We start from the raw sequence: 14731 nt of genomic DNA on the forward strand, positions 1-14731 counted from the left end.
TGATGATGGTCACTGGTAATGGGTTGTAGATATTTCATGATGATGATGGTCACTGGTCATGGGGTGTGGATGTGTGATGATAATGATGGTCACTGGTCATGGGTTGTGGATGTGTGATGATGTTGATGGTCACTGGTTATGGGTTGTGGATGTGTGATGATGATGGTTACTTGTCACTGGATGTGGATGTGTGATGAAGGTCACTGGTCATTTGTTGAGGATGGGTGATAATGGTCACTGTTCATGTTTTGAGGATGTGTGATGATGATGGTCATCTGTCATGGGTTGAGGATATGTGATGATGGTAACTGGTCATGGGGTGTGGATGTGTGATGATAATGATGGTCACTGGTCATGGGTTGAGGATGTGTGATGATATTGATGTTCACTGGTCATGGGTTAAGGATATGTGATAGTAGTCACTGTTCATGGGTTGAGGATGTGTGATGATAGTCATTGGTCATGGGTTGAGGATGTGTGACGATAGTCATTGGTCATGGGTTGAGGATGTGTGATGATGGTCACTGGTCATGGGTTGAGGATGTGAGATGATGTTGATGTTCACTGGTCATGGGTTAAGGATATGTGATAGTCACTGTTCATGGGTTGAGGATGTGTGATGATAGTCATTGGTCATGGGTTGAGGATGTGTGATGATGATGATGGTCATTGATCATGGGTGGTAGTTGTGTGATGATGATTATGGTCACTGGTCATGGGTTGTGGATATGTGATGATGGTGATGTTCAATGGTCATGGGTTGAGGATTTGTGATGATGATGTTGATCACTGGTCATGTGTTGTGGATGTGTGAAGATGATGATGAGGATGATGATGGTCACTGTTAATGGGTTGTAGATATATGATGAAAATGATGGTCACTGGTCGTGGGTCGTGGATGTCTGATGATGATGGTCACTGGTCATGGGTTCTGGATGTCTGATGATGATGAAGGTCACGGGTCATGGGTTGTGGATGTGTGATGATGGTCACTGGTCACGGGTTCAGGAGTTTTAATGATGGTGATGGTCACTGGTCATGGGTTGAGGATATAATGATGGTTGCTAATCATGGGTTCAGGATGCGTGATGATGATGGTCACTAGTCAAGGGTAGAGGATGTGTGATTATGGTCACTGGTCATGGGTTGCGGATGTGTGATGATGATGGTTACTCGTCATTGATTGAGGATGTGTGATGATGGTCACTGGTCATGGGTTGAGGATGTGTGATGATGATGGTCACTTATCATGGGTTGAGGATATGTGATGATGGTCACTCGTCATCAGTTGAGGATGTGTGAAAATGGTGGTCACTGGTCATGGGTTGAAGATGTGTCATTATGGTTAATGGTCATGGAATGATGATGTGTGATGATGATGATGGTCACTGGTCATGGGTTGAGGATGTTTGATGGTCACTGGTCATGGGTTGATGATGTGTGATGATGATGATCGTCATTGGTCATGTGTTGAGGATGTGTGATGATGATGGTCACTGGTAATGGGTTGTAGATATTTGATGATGATGATGGTCACTGGTCATGGGGTGTGGATGTGTGATGATAATGATGGTCACTGGTCATGGGTTGTGGATGTGTGATGATGTTGATGGTCACTGGTTATTGGTTGTGGATGTGTGATGATGATGGCTACTTGTCACTGAATGTGGATGTGTGATGAAGGTCACTTGTCATGGGTTGAGGATGGGTAATAATGGTCACTGTTCATGTTTTGAGGATGTGTGATGATGATGGTCATTTGTCATGGGTTGAGGATGTCTGATGATGGTCATTGGTCATGGGTTGAGGATGTGATAATGATTTTCACTGCTCATTGGTAGAGGATGTGTAATGATGGTCACTGGTCATGGGTTGAGGATGTGTGATGATGTTGATGTTCACTGGTCATGGGTTAAGGATGTGATGACAGTCACTGTTCATGGGTTGAGGATGTGTGATGATAGTCACTGGTCATGGGTTGAGGATGTGTGATGATAGTCACTGGTCATGCGTTGAGGATGTGTGATGATGATGATGGTCATTGGTCATGAGTGGTAGTTGTGTGATGATGATTATGGTCACTGGTCATGGGTTGTGGATAGGTGATCATGGTGATGTTCAATGGTCATTGGTTGAGGATTTTTGATGATGATGTTGGTCACTGGTCATGGGTTGTGGAGGTGTGAAGATGATGATGAGGATGAGGATGGTCACTGTTAATGGGTTGTGGATATATGATGAAGATGATGGTCACTGGTCATGGGTTGTGGATGTCTGATGATGATGGTCACTGGTCATGGGTTTTGGATGTTTGATGAAGATGGTCATTGGTCATGGGTTTTCGATATGTGATGATGGTCACAGGTCATGAGCTGAGAATGTGTGATGATGGTCTCTGGTCATGGATTGATGATGTCTGATGATGATGGTCACTGGTCGGGGTTGAGGATGTGTTATGATGGTAATTGGTTATGGGTTGAGGATGTGAAAATGATGATCGTCTCCGGTCATATGTTTTGGATGTGTGACGATGACGATGGTCACTGGTCATGGGATGTGGATATGTGATGATGATGATGGTCACTGGTCATGGGTTGTGGATGAGTGATGATGATGGTGGTCTCTGGTCATAGGTTGTGCACGGTTGATGATGATGATGGTCACTTTTCAGGGGTTGTGGATGAGTGATGATGATGGTCACTGGTCATGGGTTGTGGATATGTGATGATGATCACTGGTCATGGGTTGTGCATGTGTGATGATGGTCACTGGTCATGTTTTGTGGATGTGTGATGATGATGATACGTGGTCATGGGTTGTTTATGTGTGATGATAGTCACTGGTCATGGGTTGAGGATGTTTCTTGATGGTCACTGGTCATGGTTTGAATATGTGTGATGATGAAGCTCACTGGTCATGGGCTCAGGATGTGTGATGATGGTCACTGGTCATGGGTTCAGGATGTCTGATGATTATGATTGTCACTGGTCATAGGTTGAGGATGTGTGATGATGGGTCACTGGTCATGGGTTGTGGATATGTGATGATGATGATGGTCACTTGTCATGGGTTGATTATGTGTGATGATGGTCACTGACCATGGGTTTGAGGATGTGTGATGATGATGGTCACTGGTCGTATGTTAAGAATGTGTGATGATGGTCACTTGTCATGGGTTTAGGATGTGAGATGATGATAATGAACACTGGTCATGGGTTGAGGATATGAGATGATGGTCAATGGCCTTTGATTGTGGATGTGATGATGATGATGGTCACTGGTCATGGGTTGAGGGTGTGTGATGGTGATGGTCACTGGTCATGAGTTGTGGATGTGTGATGATGATGATGATAGTAACTGATCATGGGTTGTAGATTTGTGATGATGATGATGGTCACTTGTCATGGGTTGAGGATGTGTGATGATGGTCTGGTCAAAAGTTGAGGATCTCTGATGATGATGATGGTCACTTGTCATGGGTTGAGGATATAAGATGATGGTCACTGGTTATGGGTTGAGGATGTGAGATGATCACGTTCACTTGTCATGGGTTTAGGATGCGTGACGATGATCACTGGTCATGGGTTTAGGATGTGTGATGATGAGGGTCACTGGTCTTGGGTTGAGGATGTGTGATGATGCTCACTGGTCATGGGTTGAGAATGTGTGATGATGATGATGGTCACTGGTCCTGTGTTGATGATATGTGATGATGGTTACTGGTCATGGATTGAGGATGTGATAATGATGATAGTCAATGGTCATGGGTTGTGGATGTGTGATGATGGTGATGATCACTGGTTATGGGTTGAGAATGTTTGATGATGATGGTCAATGGTCATTGGTTGTGGATGTGTGATAGTGATGATGGTCATTGATAATGGGTTTTGGATGTATAATGATGATGATGGTCAATGGTCATTGGTTGTGGATGTGTGATGGTGATAAGGGTCACTGGTTATATTTTGTGGATGTGTGGTGATGGTGATGGTCACTGGTCATTGGATGAGAATATGTGATGATGATGGTCACTGGTCATGGGTTATGGATGTGTGATGATGATGATGATGATGGTCTCTGGTCATGATTTTTGGATGTGTGATGATGATGGTCACTGGTCATTGGTTTTTTATGTATGATGAGGGTAATAGTCACTTGTCTTGGGTTGTGGATATGTGGTGATGATGATGGTCATCGGTCATTGGTTGTGGATGTGTGATGATGGTCACCGGTCATATGTTGAGGATGTGTGATGATGGTCACTGGTCATGGGTTGAGGATGTGTGATGATGGTGATGGTCACTGGTCATGGGTTGAGGATGTGTGATGATGGTAACTGGTCATGGGTTGAGGATGTGTGATGAAGATGATGGTTACTGGTCATGGGTTGAGGATATGTGATGATGGTCACTCGTCATGAGATGAGGATGTGTGACAATGATGGTCACTGGTCAGGGGTTGAAGATGTGTCTTGATGGTCAATGGTCATGGAATGATGATGTGTGATGATGATGATTGTCAATGGTCATGGGTTGAAGGTGTGTGATGGTCTCTGGTCTTAGGTTGAGGATGTGTGATGATGATCGTCACTGGTCATGTGTTGTGGATGTGTGATGATGATTATGGTCACTAGACATGGGGTGTAGATGTGTGATGATGATGGTCACTGATCATAGGGTGTGGATGTGTGATGATAATAATGGTCACTGATCATGGGTTGTGGATGTGTGATGGCGATAATGGTCATTGGTTATGAGTTGTGGATGTGTGATGATGGTAACTGGTCACTGGATGTGGATGTGTGATGATGGTCACTGGTCATGTTTTGAGGATGTGTGATGATGATGGTCGCTTGTCATGGGTTGAGTTTGTATGATGATAGTCACTGGTCATGGGTTGAGGATGTGATGATGATTTCACTGATCATGGGTTGAGGATTTGTGATGATGGTCACTGGTCATGGATTGAGGATGTGTGATGATGAAGATGGTCACTGGTCATGGGTTGAGGATGTGAGATGATGGTCACTGGTCATGGGTTGTGGATGTTTGATGATGATAATGGTCACTGGTCATGGGTTGTGGATATGTAATGAAGATGATGGTCTCTGGTCATGGCTTGTGGATGGGTGATGATGATGGTCACTGGTCATGGGTTGTGGATGTGTGATGATGGTCACTGGTCATGGGTTGAGGAAGTGTAATGATGGTCACTGTTCATGTGTTGAGGATATGTGATGATGATGATGGTCACTGGTCATGGGCTGAGCATGTGTGATGATGGTCATTGCTCTTGGGTTGAGGATGTGTGATGATGATGATGGTCACTGGTCATATGTTGTGGATATGTGATGATGATGATGACCACTGGTCATGGGTTGTGAATGCGTGATGATGATGATGGTCACTGGTCATGGGTTCTGCATTTGTGATAATGATGGTCAGTGGTCGTGGGTTTTGGATGTGTGATGAGGATGATGGTTACTGGTCATGAGTTGTGGATTTTTGATGACGATGGTCATTGGTCATGGGTTTTCGATGTGTGATGATGGTCACAGGTCATGTGCTGAGAATGTGGGATGATGGTCTTTGGTCGTGGATTGAAGATGTCTGATGATGATGGTCACTGGTCAGGGTTGAGGATGTGTGATGATGGTCATTAGTCATGGGCTGAGGATGTGTGAAAATGATGTGCGTCACTGGTCATGTGTTTTGGATGTGTGACGATGATGATGGTCACTGGTCATGGGTTGTGGATATGTGATGATGATGATGGTCACTGGTCATGGGTTGTGGATGAGTGATGATGATGGTCACTGGTCATGGGTTGTGGATATGTGATGATGATCACTGGTCATGGGTTGAGGATGTGTGATGATGGTCACTGGTCATGTTTTGTGGATGTGTGGTGATGATGATACATGGTCATGGGTTGTTTATGTGTGATGATAGTCACTGGTCATGGGTTGCGGATGTTTCTTGATGGTCACTGGTCATGGGTTGAATATGTGTGATGATGAAGCTCACTGGTCATGGGTTCAGGATGTGTGATGATGGTCACTGGTCATGAGTTGAGAATGTCTGATGATGATGATTGTCACTGGTCATAGGTTGAGGATGTGTGATGATGGGTCACTGGTCAAGGGTTGTGGATATGTGATGATGATGATGGTCACTGTCATGGGTTGTAATTATTGGTGATAATGGTCACTGACCATGGGTTTGAGGATGTGTGATGATAATGGTCACTGGTCGTGTGTTAAGGATGTGTGATGATGGTCACTTGTCATGGGTTTAGGATGTGTGATGATGATAATGAATACTGGTCATGGGTTGAGGATGTGAGATGATCGTCAATGGTCTTTAATTGTGGATGTGATGATGATGATGGTCACTGGTCATGGGTTGAGGGTGTGTGATGATGATGGTCACTGGTCATGGGTTGTGGATACGTGATGATGATGATGGTCACTGATCATGGGTTGTGGACGTGTGATGATGATGATGATCACTGGTCATTGGTTTTCGGATGTGTGAAGATGGTCACTTGTCATGGGTTGAGGATGTTTGATGATGGTCTGGTCAAAGGTTGAGGATCTCTGATGATGGTAATGGCCACTGGTCGTGTGTTAAGGATGTGTGATGATGGTCACTTGTCATAGGTTTAGGATGTGTGATGATAAAAATGAATACTGGTCATGGGTTGAGGGTGTGAGATGATGGTCAATGGTCTTCAATTGTGGATGTGATGATGATGATGGTCACTGGTCATGGGTTGAGGGTGTGTGATGATGATGGTCACTGGTCATGGGTTGTGGATGTTTGATGATGATGATGGTCACTGCTCATGAGTTGTGGACGTGTGATGATGATGATGATCACTGGTCATTCGTTGTGGATGTGTAAAGATGGTCAATTGTCATGGGTTAAGGATGTTTGATGATGGTCTGGTCAAAGGTTGAGGATCTCTGATGATGATGATGGTCACTTGTCATGGGTTGAGGTTATGCGATGATAGTCACTGGTTATGGGTTGAGGATGTGAGATGATCAAGGTCACTTGTCATGGGTTTAGGATGCGTGACGATGATCACTGGTCATGGGTTTAGGATGTGTGATGATGAGGGTCACTGGTCTTGGGTTGAGGATGTGTGATGATGGTCACTGGTCATGGGTTGAGAATGTGTGATGATGATGATGGTCACTTGTCCTGTGTTGAATGTGATGATGGTCACTGGTCATGGGTTGAGGATGTGTGATAATGATGATGGTCACTATTCATGGGTTGTGGATGTGTGATGATGGTGATGGTCACTGGTTATAGGTTGAGAATGTTTGATGATAATGGTCACTGGTCACGGGTTGTGGATGTGTGATGATGATGATGATGGTCACTGGTCATGGGTTTTGGATGTGTAATGATGATGGTCAATGGTCATTGGTTGTGGATGTGTGATTGTGATAAGGGTCACTGGTTATATTTTGCTGATGTTTGGTGTTGGTGATGGTCACTGGTCATTGGCTGAGAATATGTGATGATGATGGTCACTGGTCATGGGTTATGGATGTGTGATGATGATGATGATGATGGTCACTGGTCATGATTTTTGGATGTGTGATGATGATGGTCACTGGTCATTGGTTGTTTATGTATGATGAGGGTAATAGTCACTTGTCATGGGTTATGGATGTGTTGTGATGATGATGGTCACTGGTCATGGGTTGTGGATGTGTGATGATGGTCACCGGTCATATGTTGAGGATGTGTGATGATGGTCACTGGTCATGGGTTCAGGAGGTGAGATGATGATGATGGTCACTGGTCATGGGTTGAGGATGTGTGATGATCGTCACTGGTCATGGGTTTTAGAATTGTGATGATGATGTTCACTGGGCATGGGTTGAGGATGTGTGATTATGGTCTCTGGTCATGGGTTAATGGTGTGTGATGATGATGGTCACCGGTCATGGGTTGAGGATGTGTGATGATGGTTACTGCTCATGGGTTGAGGATGTGTGACGATAATGATGGTCACTGGTCATGTGTTGTGGATGTGTGATGATGATGATGGTCACTGGTCGTGGGTTTTGGATGTCTGATGATGGTGATGGTCACTGCCCATGGGTTGAGGATGTATGATGATGACGATGGTCATTGGTCATGGGTGGTAGATGTGTCATGATGATTATGATCACTGGTCTTGGGTTGTAGATATGTGATGATTGTGATGTTCATTAGTCATGGGTTGAGGATTTGTTATGATGCTGTTGGTCACTGGTCATGGGTTGTGGAGTTGTGATGATGATGATAATGATAATTGTCACTCGTCATGGGTTGTGGATATATGATGAAAATGATGTTCACTGGTCATTGGCTGTGGATGTGTGATGATGATGGTCACTGGTCATGGGTTTTGGATGTCTGATGATGATGATGGTCACTGGTCATGGGTTGTAGATGTGTGATGATGATGATGGCCGCTCTTGGGTTGTGGATGTGTGATGATGGTCACCGGTCATGAGTAGATGATGTGTGGTGATGATGATGGTCATTGGTCATGGGTTGAAGATGTGTGATGATGGTCACTGGTCACGGGTTCAGGAGTTGTAATGATGGTGATGGTCACTGGTCATGAGTTGAGGATGTAATGATGGTTGCTAATCATGGGTTCAGGATGTGTGATGATGATGGTCACTAGTCAAGGGCAGAGGATGTATGATGATGGTCACTGGTCATGGGTTGCGGATGTGTGATGATGATGGTCACTTGTCATGGGTTGAGAATGTGTGATGATGATGATGGCACTTATCATGAGTTGAGGATGTGTGATGATGGTCACTTGTCATGGGTTGTGGATGTGCGATGATGATGGTGATCACTGGCCATGGGTTGAGGATATGTGATGATGATCACTCGTCATGAGTTGAGGATGTGTGAAAATGATGGTCACTTGTCATAGGTTAAAGATTTGTCATGATGGTCACTTGTCATTGGTTAAAGATTTGTCATGATGGTCACTAGTCATGGGATGTGGATGTGTGATGATGATGATGGTCACTGGTCATGGTTTGAGAAAGTGTGATGGTCGCTGGAACTGGGTTGAGGATGCATGATGATGATTGTCACTGGTCATGTGTTGTGGATGTCTGATGATGATGATGGTCACTGGTAATGGGTTGTTGATGTTTGGTGATGATGATGGTCACTGGTCATGGGGGTGTGGATGTGTGATGATAATGATGGTCGCTGGTCATGGATTGTGGATGTGTGATGATGATGATGGTCACTGGTTATGGGTTGTGGATATGTGATGATGATGGTTACTTGTCGCTGGAGGTGGATGTGGGATGAAGGTCACTGGTCATGGGTTGACGATGGGTGACGATGGTCACTGTTCATGATTTGAGGATATGTGATAATGATGGTCATTTGTCATGGGTTGAGGATGTCTGATGATGGTCATTCGTCATGGGTTGAGGATGTGATAATGATCACTGCTCATTGGTTGAGGATGTGTGATGATATTGATGTTCACTGGTCATGGGTTGAGGATGTGTGATGATGTTGATGTTAACTGGTCATGGGTTGAGGATGTGTGATGATAGTCACTGGTCATGGATTGAGGATGTGTGATGATGATGATGGTCATTGGTCATGGGTGGTAGTTGTGTGATGATGATTATGGTCACTGGTCATGGGTTGTGGATATGTGATGATGATGGTCACTGGCCACTGGTCATGGGTTGACGATGGGTGACGATGGTCACTGTTCATGATTTGAGGATATGTGATAATGATGGTCATTTGTCATGGGTTGAGGATGTCTGATGATGTTCAATGGTCATGGGTTGAGGATTTGTGATGATGTTGGTCACTGGTCATGGGCTGTGGAGGTGTGAAGATGATGATGAGGATGATGATGGTCACTGTTTATGGGTTGTGGATGTCTGATGATGATGGTCACTGGTCTTAGGTTGTGGATATCTGATGATGATGGTCACTGGTCATGTTTTGTGGATGTGTGATGATGATGTCCGCAGGTCTTCGGTTGTGGATGTGTGATGATGGTAACCGGTCATGAGTAGAGGATGTATAGTGATGATGATGGTCATTTGTCATGGGTTGAGGATGTGATGATTGTCACTGGTCATGGGTTCAGTTGTAATGATAATGGTCAATGGTCATGAGTTGAGGACGTAATGATGTATGCTAGTCATGGGTTCAGGATGTGTGATGATGATGGTCACTAGTTAAGGGTAGAGGATATGATGATGGTCACTAGTCATGGGTTGAGGATGTGTGATGATGATGGTCACTCGTCATGATTGAGGATGTGATGATGGTCTCTGGTCATAGGTTGAGGATGCGTGATGATGGTGATGGTCACTGGTCATGGGCTGAGGATGTGTGATGATGGTCACTGGTCATGGGTTGAGGATTTGTGATGATGATGATGGTTACTGGTCATGGGTTGAGGATATGTGATGATGGTCACTCGTCATGAGTTGAGGATGTGTGACAATGATGGTCACTGGTCATGGGCTGAAGATGTGTCTTGATGGTCATTGGTCAGGGAATGATGATGTGTGATGATAATGATGATGTTCACTGGTCATGGGTTGAGGATGTGTGATGGTCACTGGCCATAGGTTGAGGATGTGTGATGATCGTCACTGGTCATGTGTTGTGGATGTGTGATGATGATGATGGTTACTGGTCATGGGTTGAGTATGTTTGATTGTCACTGGTCATAGGTTGGGGATGTGTGATGATGATGATGGTCACTGGTCATGGGGTGTAGATGTGTGAGGATAATGATGGTCACTGGTCATGGGGTGTGGATGTGTGATGATAATGATGGTCACTGATCATGGGTTGTGGATGTGTGATGATGATGATGGTCACTGGTTATGGTTGTGGATGTGTGATGATGATGGTTACTGGTCACTGGATGTGGATGTGTGATGATGGTCACTGGTCGTGGGTTGAGGATGTGTGATGATGCTCACTGGTCATGTTTTGAGAATATGTGATGATGATGGTCGCTTGTCATGGGTTGAGTTTGTATGATGATGGTCACTGGTCATGGGTTGAGGATGTTTGATGATGATTTTCACTGCTCATGGGTTGAGGATGTGTGATGATGGTCACTGGTCATGGATTGAGGATGAGTGATGATGAAGATGGTCACTGGTTATTGGTTGAGGATGTGAGATGGCGGTCATTGGTCATGGGTTTTGGATGTGTGATGATGATGATGGTCACTGTTCATGGGTTGTGGATATGTAATGAAGATGATGGTCACTGGTCATAGCTTGTGGATGGGTGATGATGATGGTCACTCGTCATCCGTTGTGGATGTTTGATGATGATGATGGTCATTGATCATGGGTTGTGGATGTGTGAGGATGATGATGAACACTAGTAATAGGTCGTGGATATGTGATGATGATGGTCACTGGTCAATGGTTGTGGATGTGTGATGATGGTCACTGGTCATGGGTTGAGGATGTGTGATGATGGTCACTGGTCTTGTGTTGAGGATGTGTGATGATGATGATGGTCACTGGTCATGGGTTGAGGGTGTGTGATGATGGTCACTGCTCTTGTGCTGAGGATATGTGATGATGATGATGGTCAGTGGTCATGTGTTGTGGATATGTGATGATGATGATGACCACTGGTCATGGGTTGTGAATGTGTGATGATGATGATGGTCACTGGTCATGGGTTCTGGATTCTTGATGATGGTCACTGGTCTTGGGTTGTGGATGTGTGATGAGGATGATGGTCACTGGTCATGGGTTGTGGATGTTTGAGGACGATGGTCATTGTTCATGGGTTTTGTATGTGTGATGATGGTCAGAGGTCATGGGCTGAGAATGTTTGATGATGGTCTCTGGTCATGGATTGAAGATGTCTGATGATGATGGTCATTGGTTATGGGTTAAGGATGTGTGAAAATGATGACCGTCACTAGTCATGTGTTTTGGATGTGTGACGATGATGATGGTCGCAGGTCATGGGTTGTGGATATGTGATAATATTGATGGTCACTGGTCATGGTTTGTGGATGTGTGATGATGATGATGGTCACTGGTCATGGGTTGTGAATGTGTGATGATGATGATGGTCACTGGTCATGGGTTGTGGATGTGTGATGATGATGGTCACTGGCCATGGGTTGTGGATATGTGATGACGGTCACTGGTCATGGGTTGAGGATGTATGATGATGGTCACTGGTCATGTTTTGAGGATGTGTGATGATGATGGTCACTGGTCATGGGTTGAGGATGTGTGATGATGGTCACTAGTCAAGGGTTTAGGATGTGTGATGATGATGATGGTACTGCTCATGCGTTGAGGATGTGTGATGATGGCCACTGATCATGGGTTGAGGATGTGTTATGATGATGATGGTCACAGCTCATGGGTTGAGGATGTAAGATGATGGTCATTGGTCATGGTTTGTGGATGTGTGATGATGATGGTCACTGGTCATGGGTTGTGGATGTGTGATGATGATGATGGTCATAGGTCATGGGTTGTGGATGATTGATAATGATAAACGTCACTGGTCATGGGTTGAGGATGTTTGATGATGATGATGATCACTGGTCATGGGTTGTGGATGTGTGATGATGATGATAATAATGGTCACTGGTCATTGGTTGTGGATATGTGATGATGATGGTCACTGGTCATGGGTTGTGGATATGCGATGATGGTCACTGGTCATGGGGTGTGGATGTGTCACGATGATGGTCACTGGTCATAGGTTGTTCAAGTGTGATGATGGTCACTGGTCATGGGTTGGGAATTGTGATGATGGTCACTGGTCATGGGTTGGGGAATTTTGATGATGGTCATTGGTCATAGGTTGAGGATGTGTGATGATGATGGTCACTGGTCATGGGCTGCGGATGTGTGATGATGGTCACAGGTCATGGGCTGAGGATGTGTGATGATGATGATGGTCACTGGTCATAGGTTGTATATGTGTGATGATGATGATGTTCACTGGTCATGAGTTTTGGATGTGTGATTATGGTGATGGTCACTATTCGTGGGTTGAGTATTTGTGTTGATGATGATGGTCACTGGTTATGGGTTGTTGATATGTGATGATGATGATGATGGTCACTGGTCATGGGTTGTGGATGTATGATGATGCTGATGGTCACTGGTCATAGGTTGTGGATGTGTGGCGGTGATTGTCACTGGTCATGGGTTGTGGATGTGTGATGATGATGGTCAGTGGTCTTGGGTTGCGGATATATGATAATGATGGTCACTGGTTAGGGGTTCCTCATGTGCGATGATGGTCACTGGTCAATGGTTGAGGATGTGGGATTATGGTGACTGGTCAAAGGTTGAGGATGTGTGATGATGATGATGTTCACTGGTCATTGGTAGAGAATGTGAGATGATGGTCACTGGTCATGGGTTGTGGATGTGTGATGAAGATGATGGTCACTGGTCAGAGGTTGTACATGTGTTATGGTGATGATGGTCACTGGTCATGGGATGTGGATGAGTGATGATGGTAAAGGTCACTGGTCATGAATTGAGATTGTGTGTGATGATGATGATCACTTGTCATGGGTTGTAGATGTTTGATGATGATGATGATGGTCACTGGTCATTGGTTGTGGATGTGTGATGATGATGATGGTCACTGGTCATGGGTTGTGGATGTGTGATTATGATTATGAACATTGGTAATGGGTTGTGGATATGTGATGATGATGGTCACTGGTCATGGGTTGTGGATGTGTGATGATGGTCACTCGTCATAGTATGAGAATGTTTGATGATGGTCACTGGTAATGGGTTGAGGATGTGTAATGATGATGGTCACTGGTCATGGGATGATAAGGTGTGATGATGAAAATGGTCTCTGGTCATGGGTTGTGGATGTATAATGATGGTCATTAGTCATGGGATGAGGATATCTGATGATGGTCACTCGTCATGGATTGAGGATGTGTGATGATGATGATTGTCGCTAGTCATGGGTTGAGGATGTGATGATGGTCACTGGTCATAGGTTGAGGATATGTGATGACGATGATGCTCACTGGTAATAGGTTTAGGATATATGATGATGATGATGGTCACTGGTCATGAGTTGAGGATGTGTGATAATGATGGTCACTGGTCATGGGTAGAGGATGTGTGATTATGGTCAATGGTCATGGGTTGAGGATGTGTGATGATGATAGTCTCTGGTCATGGGTTGTGGATGTATGATGATGATGATGGTAACTGGTCATGGGTTGTGGATATGTGATGATGGTGATGGCCACTGGTCATGGGTTGAGGATGTGATGATGATGGTCACTGGTCGTGGGTAGTTGATGTGTGATGATGATGATGGTCACTGGTCATGGGTTGAGGATGTGCGATGAGGATGATTGTCACTGCTCATGGGTTGTGCATGTGTGATGATAATGGTCACTGATCATGGGTTGTGGATGTGTGATGATGATGATGGTCATGGATTATAGATGTCTGATGATGGTCACTGGTCATGGGCTGAAGATGTGTGATGATTGTCATTGTCATGGGTTGAGGATGTGTGGTGATGATGGTCACTGGTCATTGGTTGAGGATGTGTGATGATGGTCACTGGTCATGGGTTAAGGGTGTGTGATGAAGATGATGGTCACTGGTCATGGGTTGAGGATGTGTGATGATTGTCGATAGTTATGGGTTGAAAATGTGTGA

The sequence above is a fragment of the Panulirus ornatus genome, chromosome 50 (assembly GCF_036320965.1).
Source record: "Panulirus ornatus isolate Po-2019 chromosome 50, ASM3632096v1, whole genome shotgun sequence".
Lineage (NCBI taxonomy): Eukaryota > Metazoa > Arthropoda > Malacostraca > Decapoda > Palinuridae > Panulirus > Panulirus ornatus.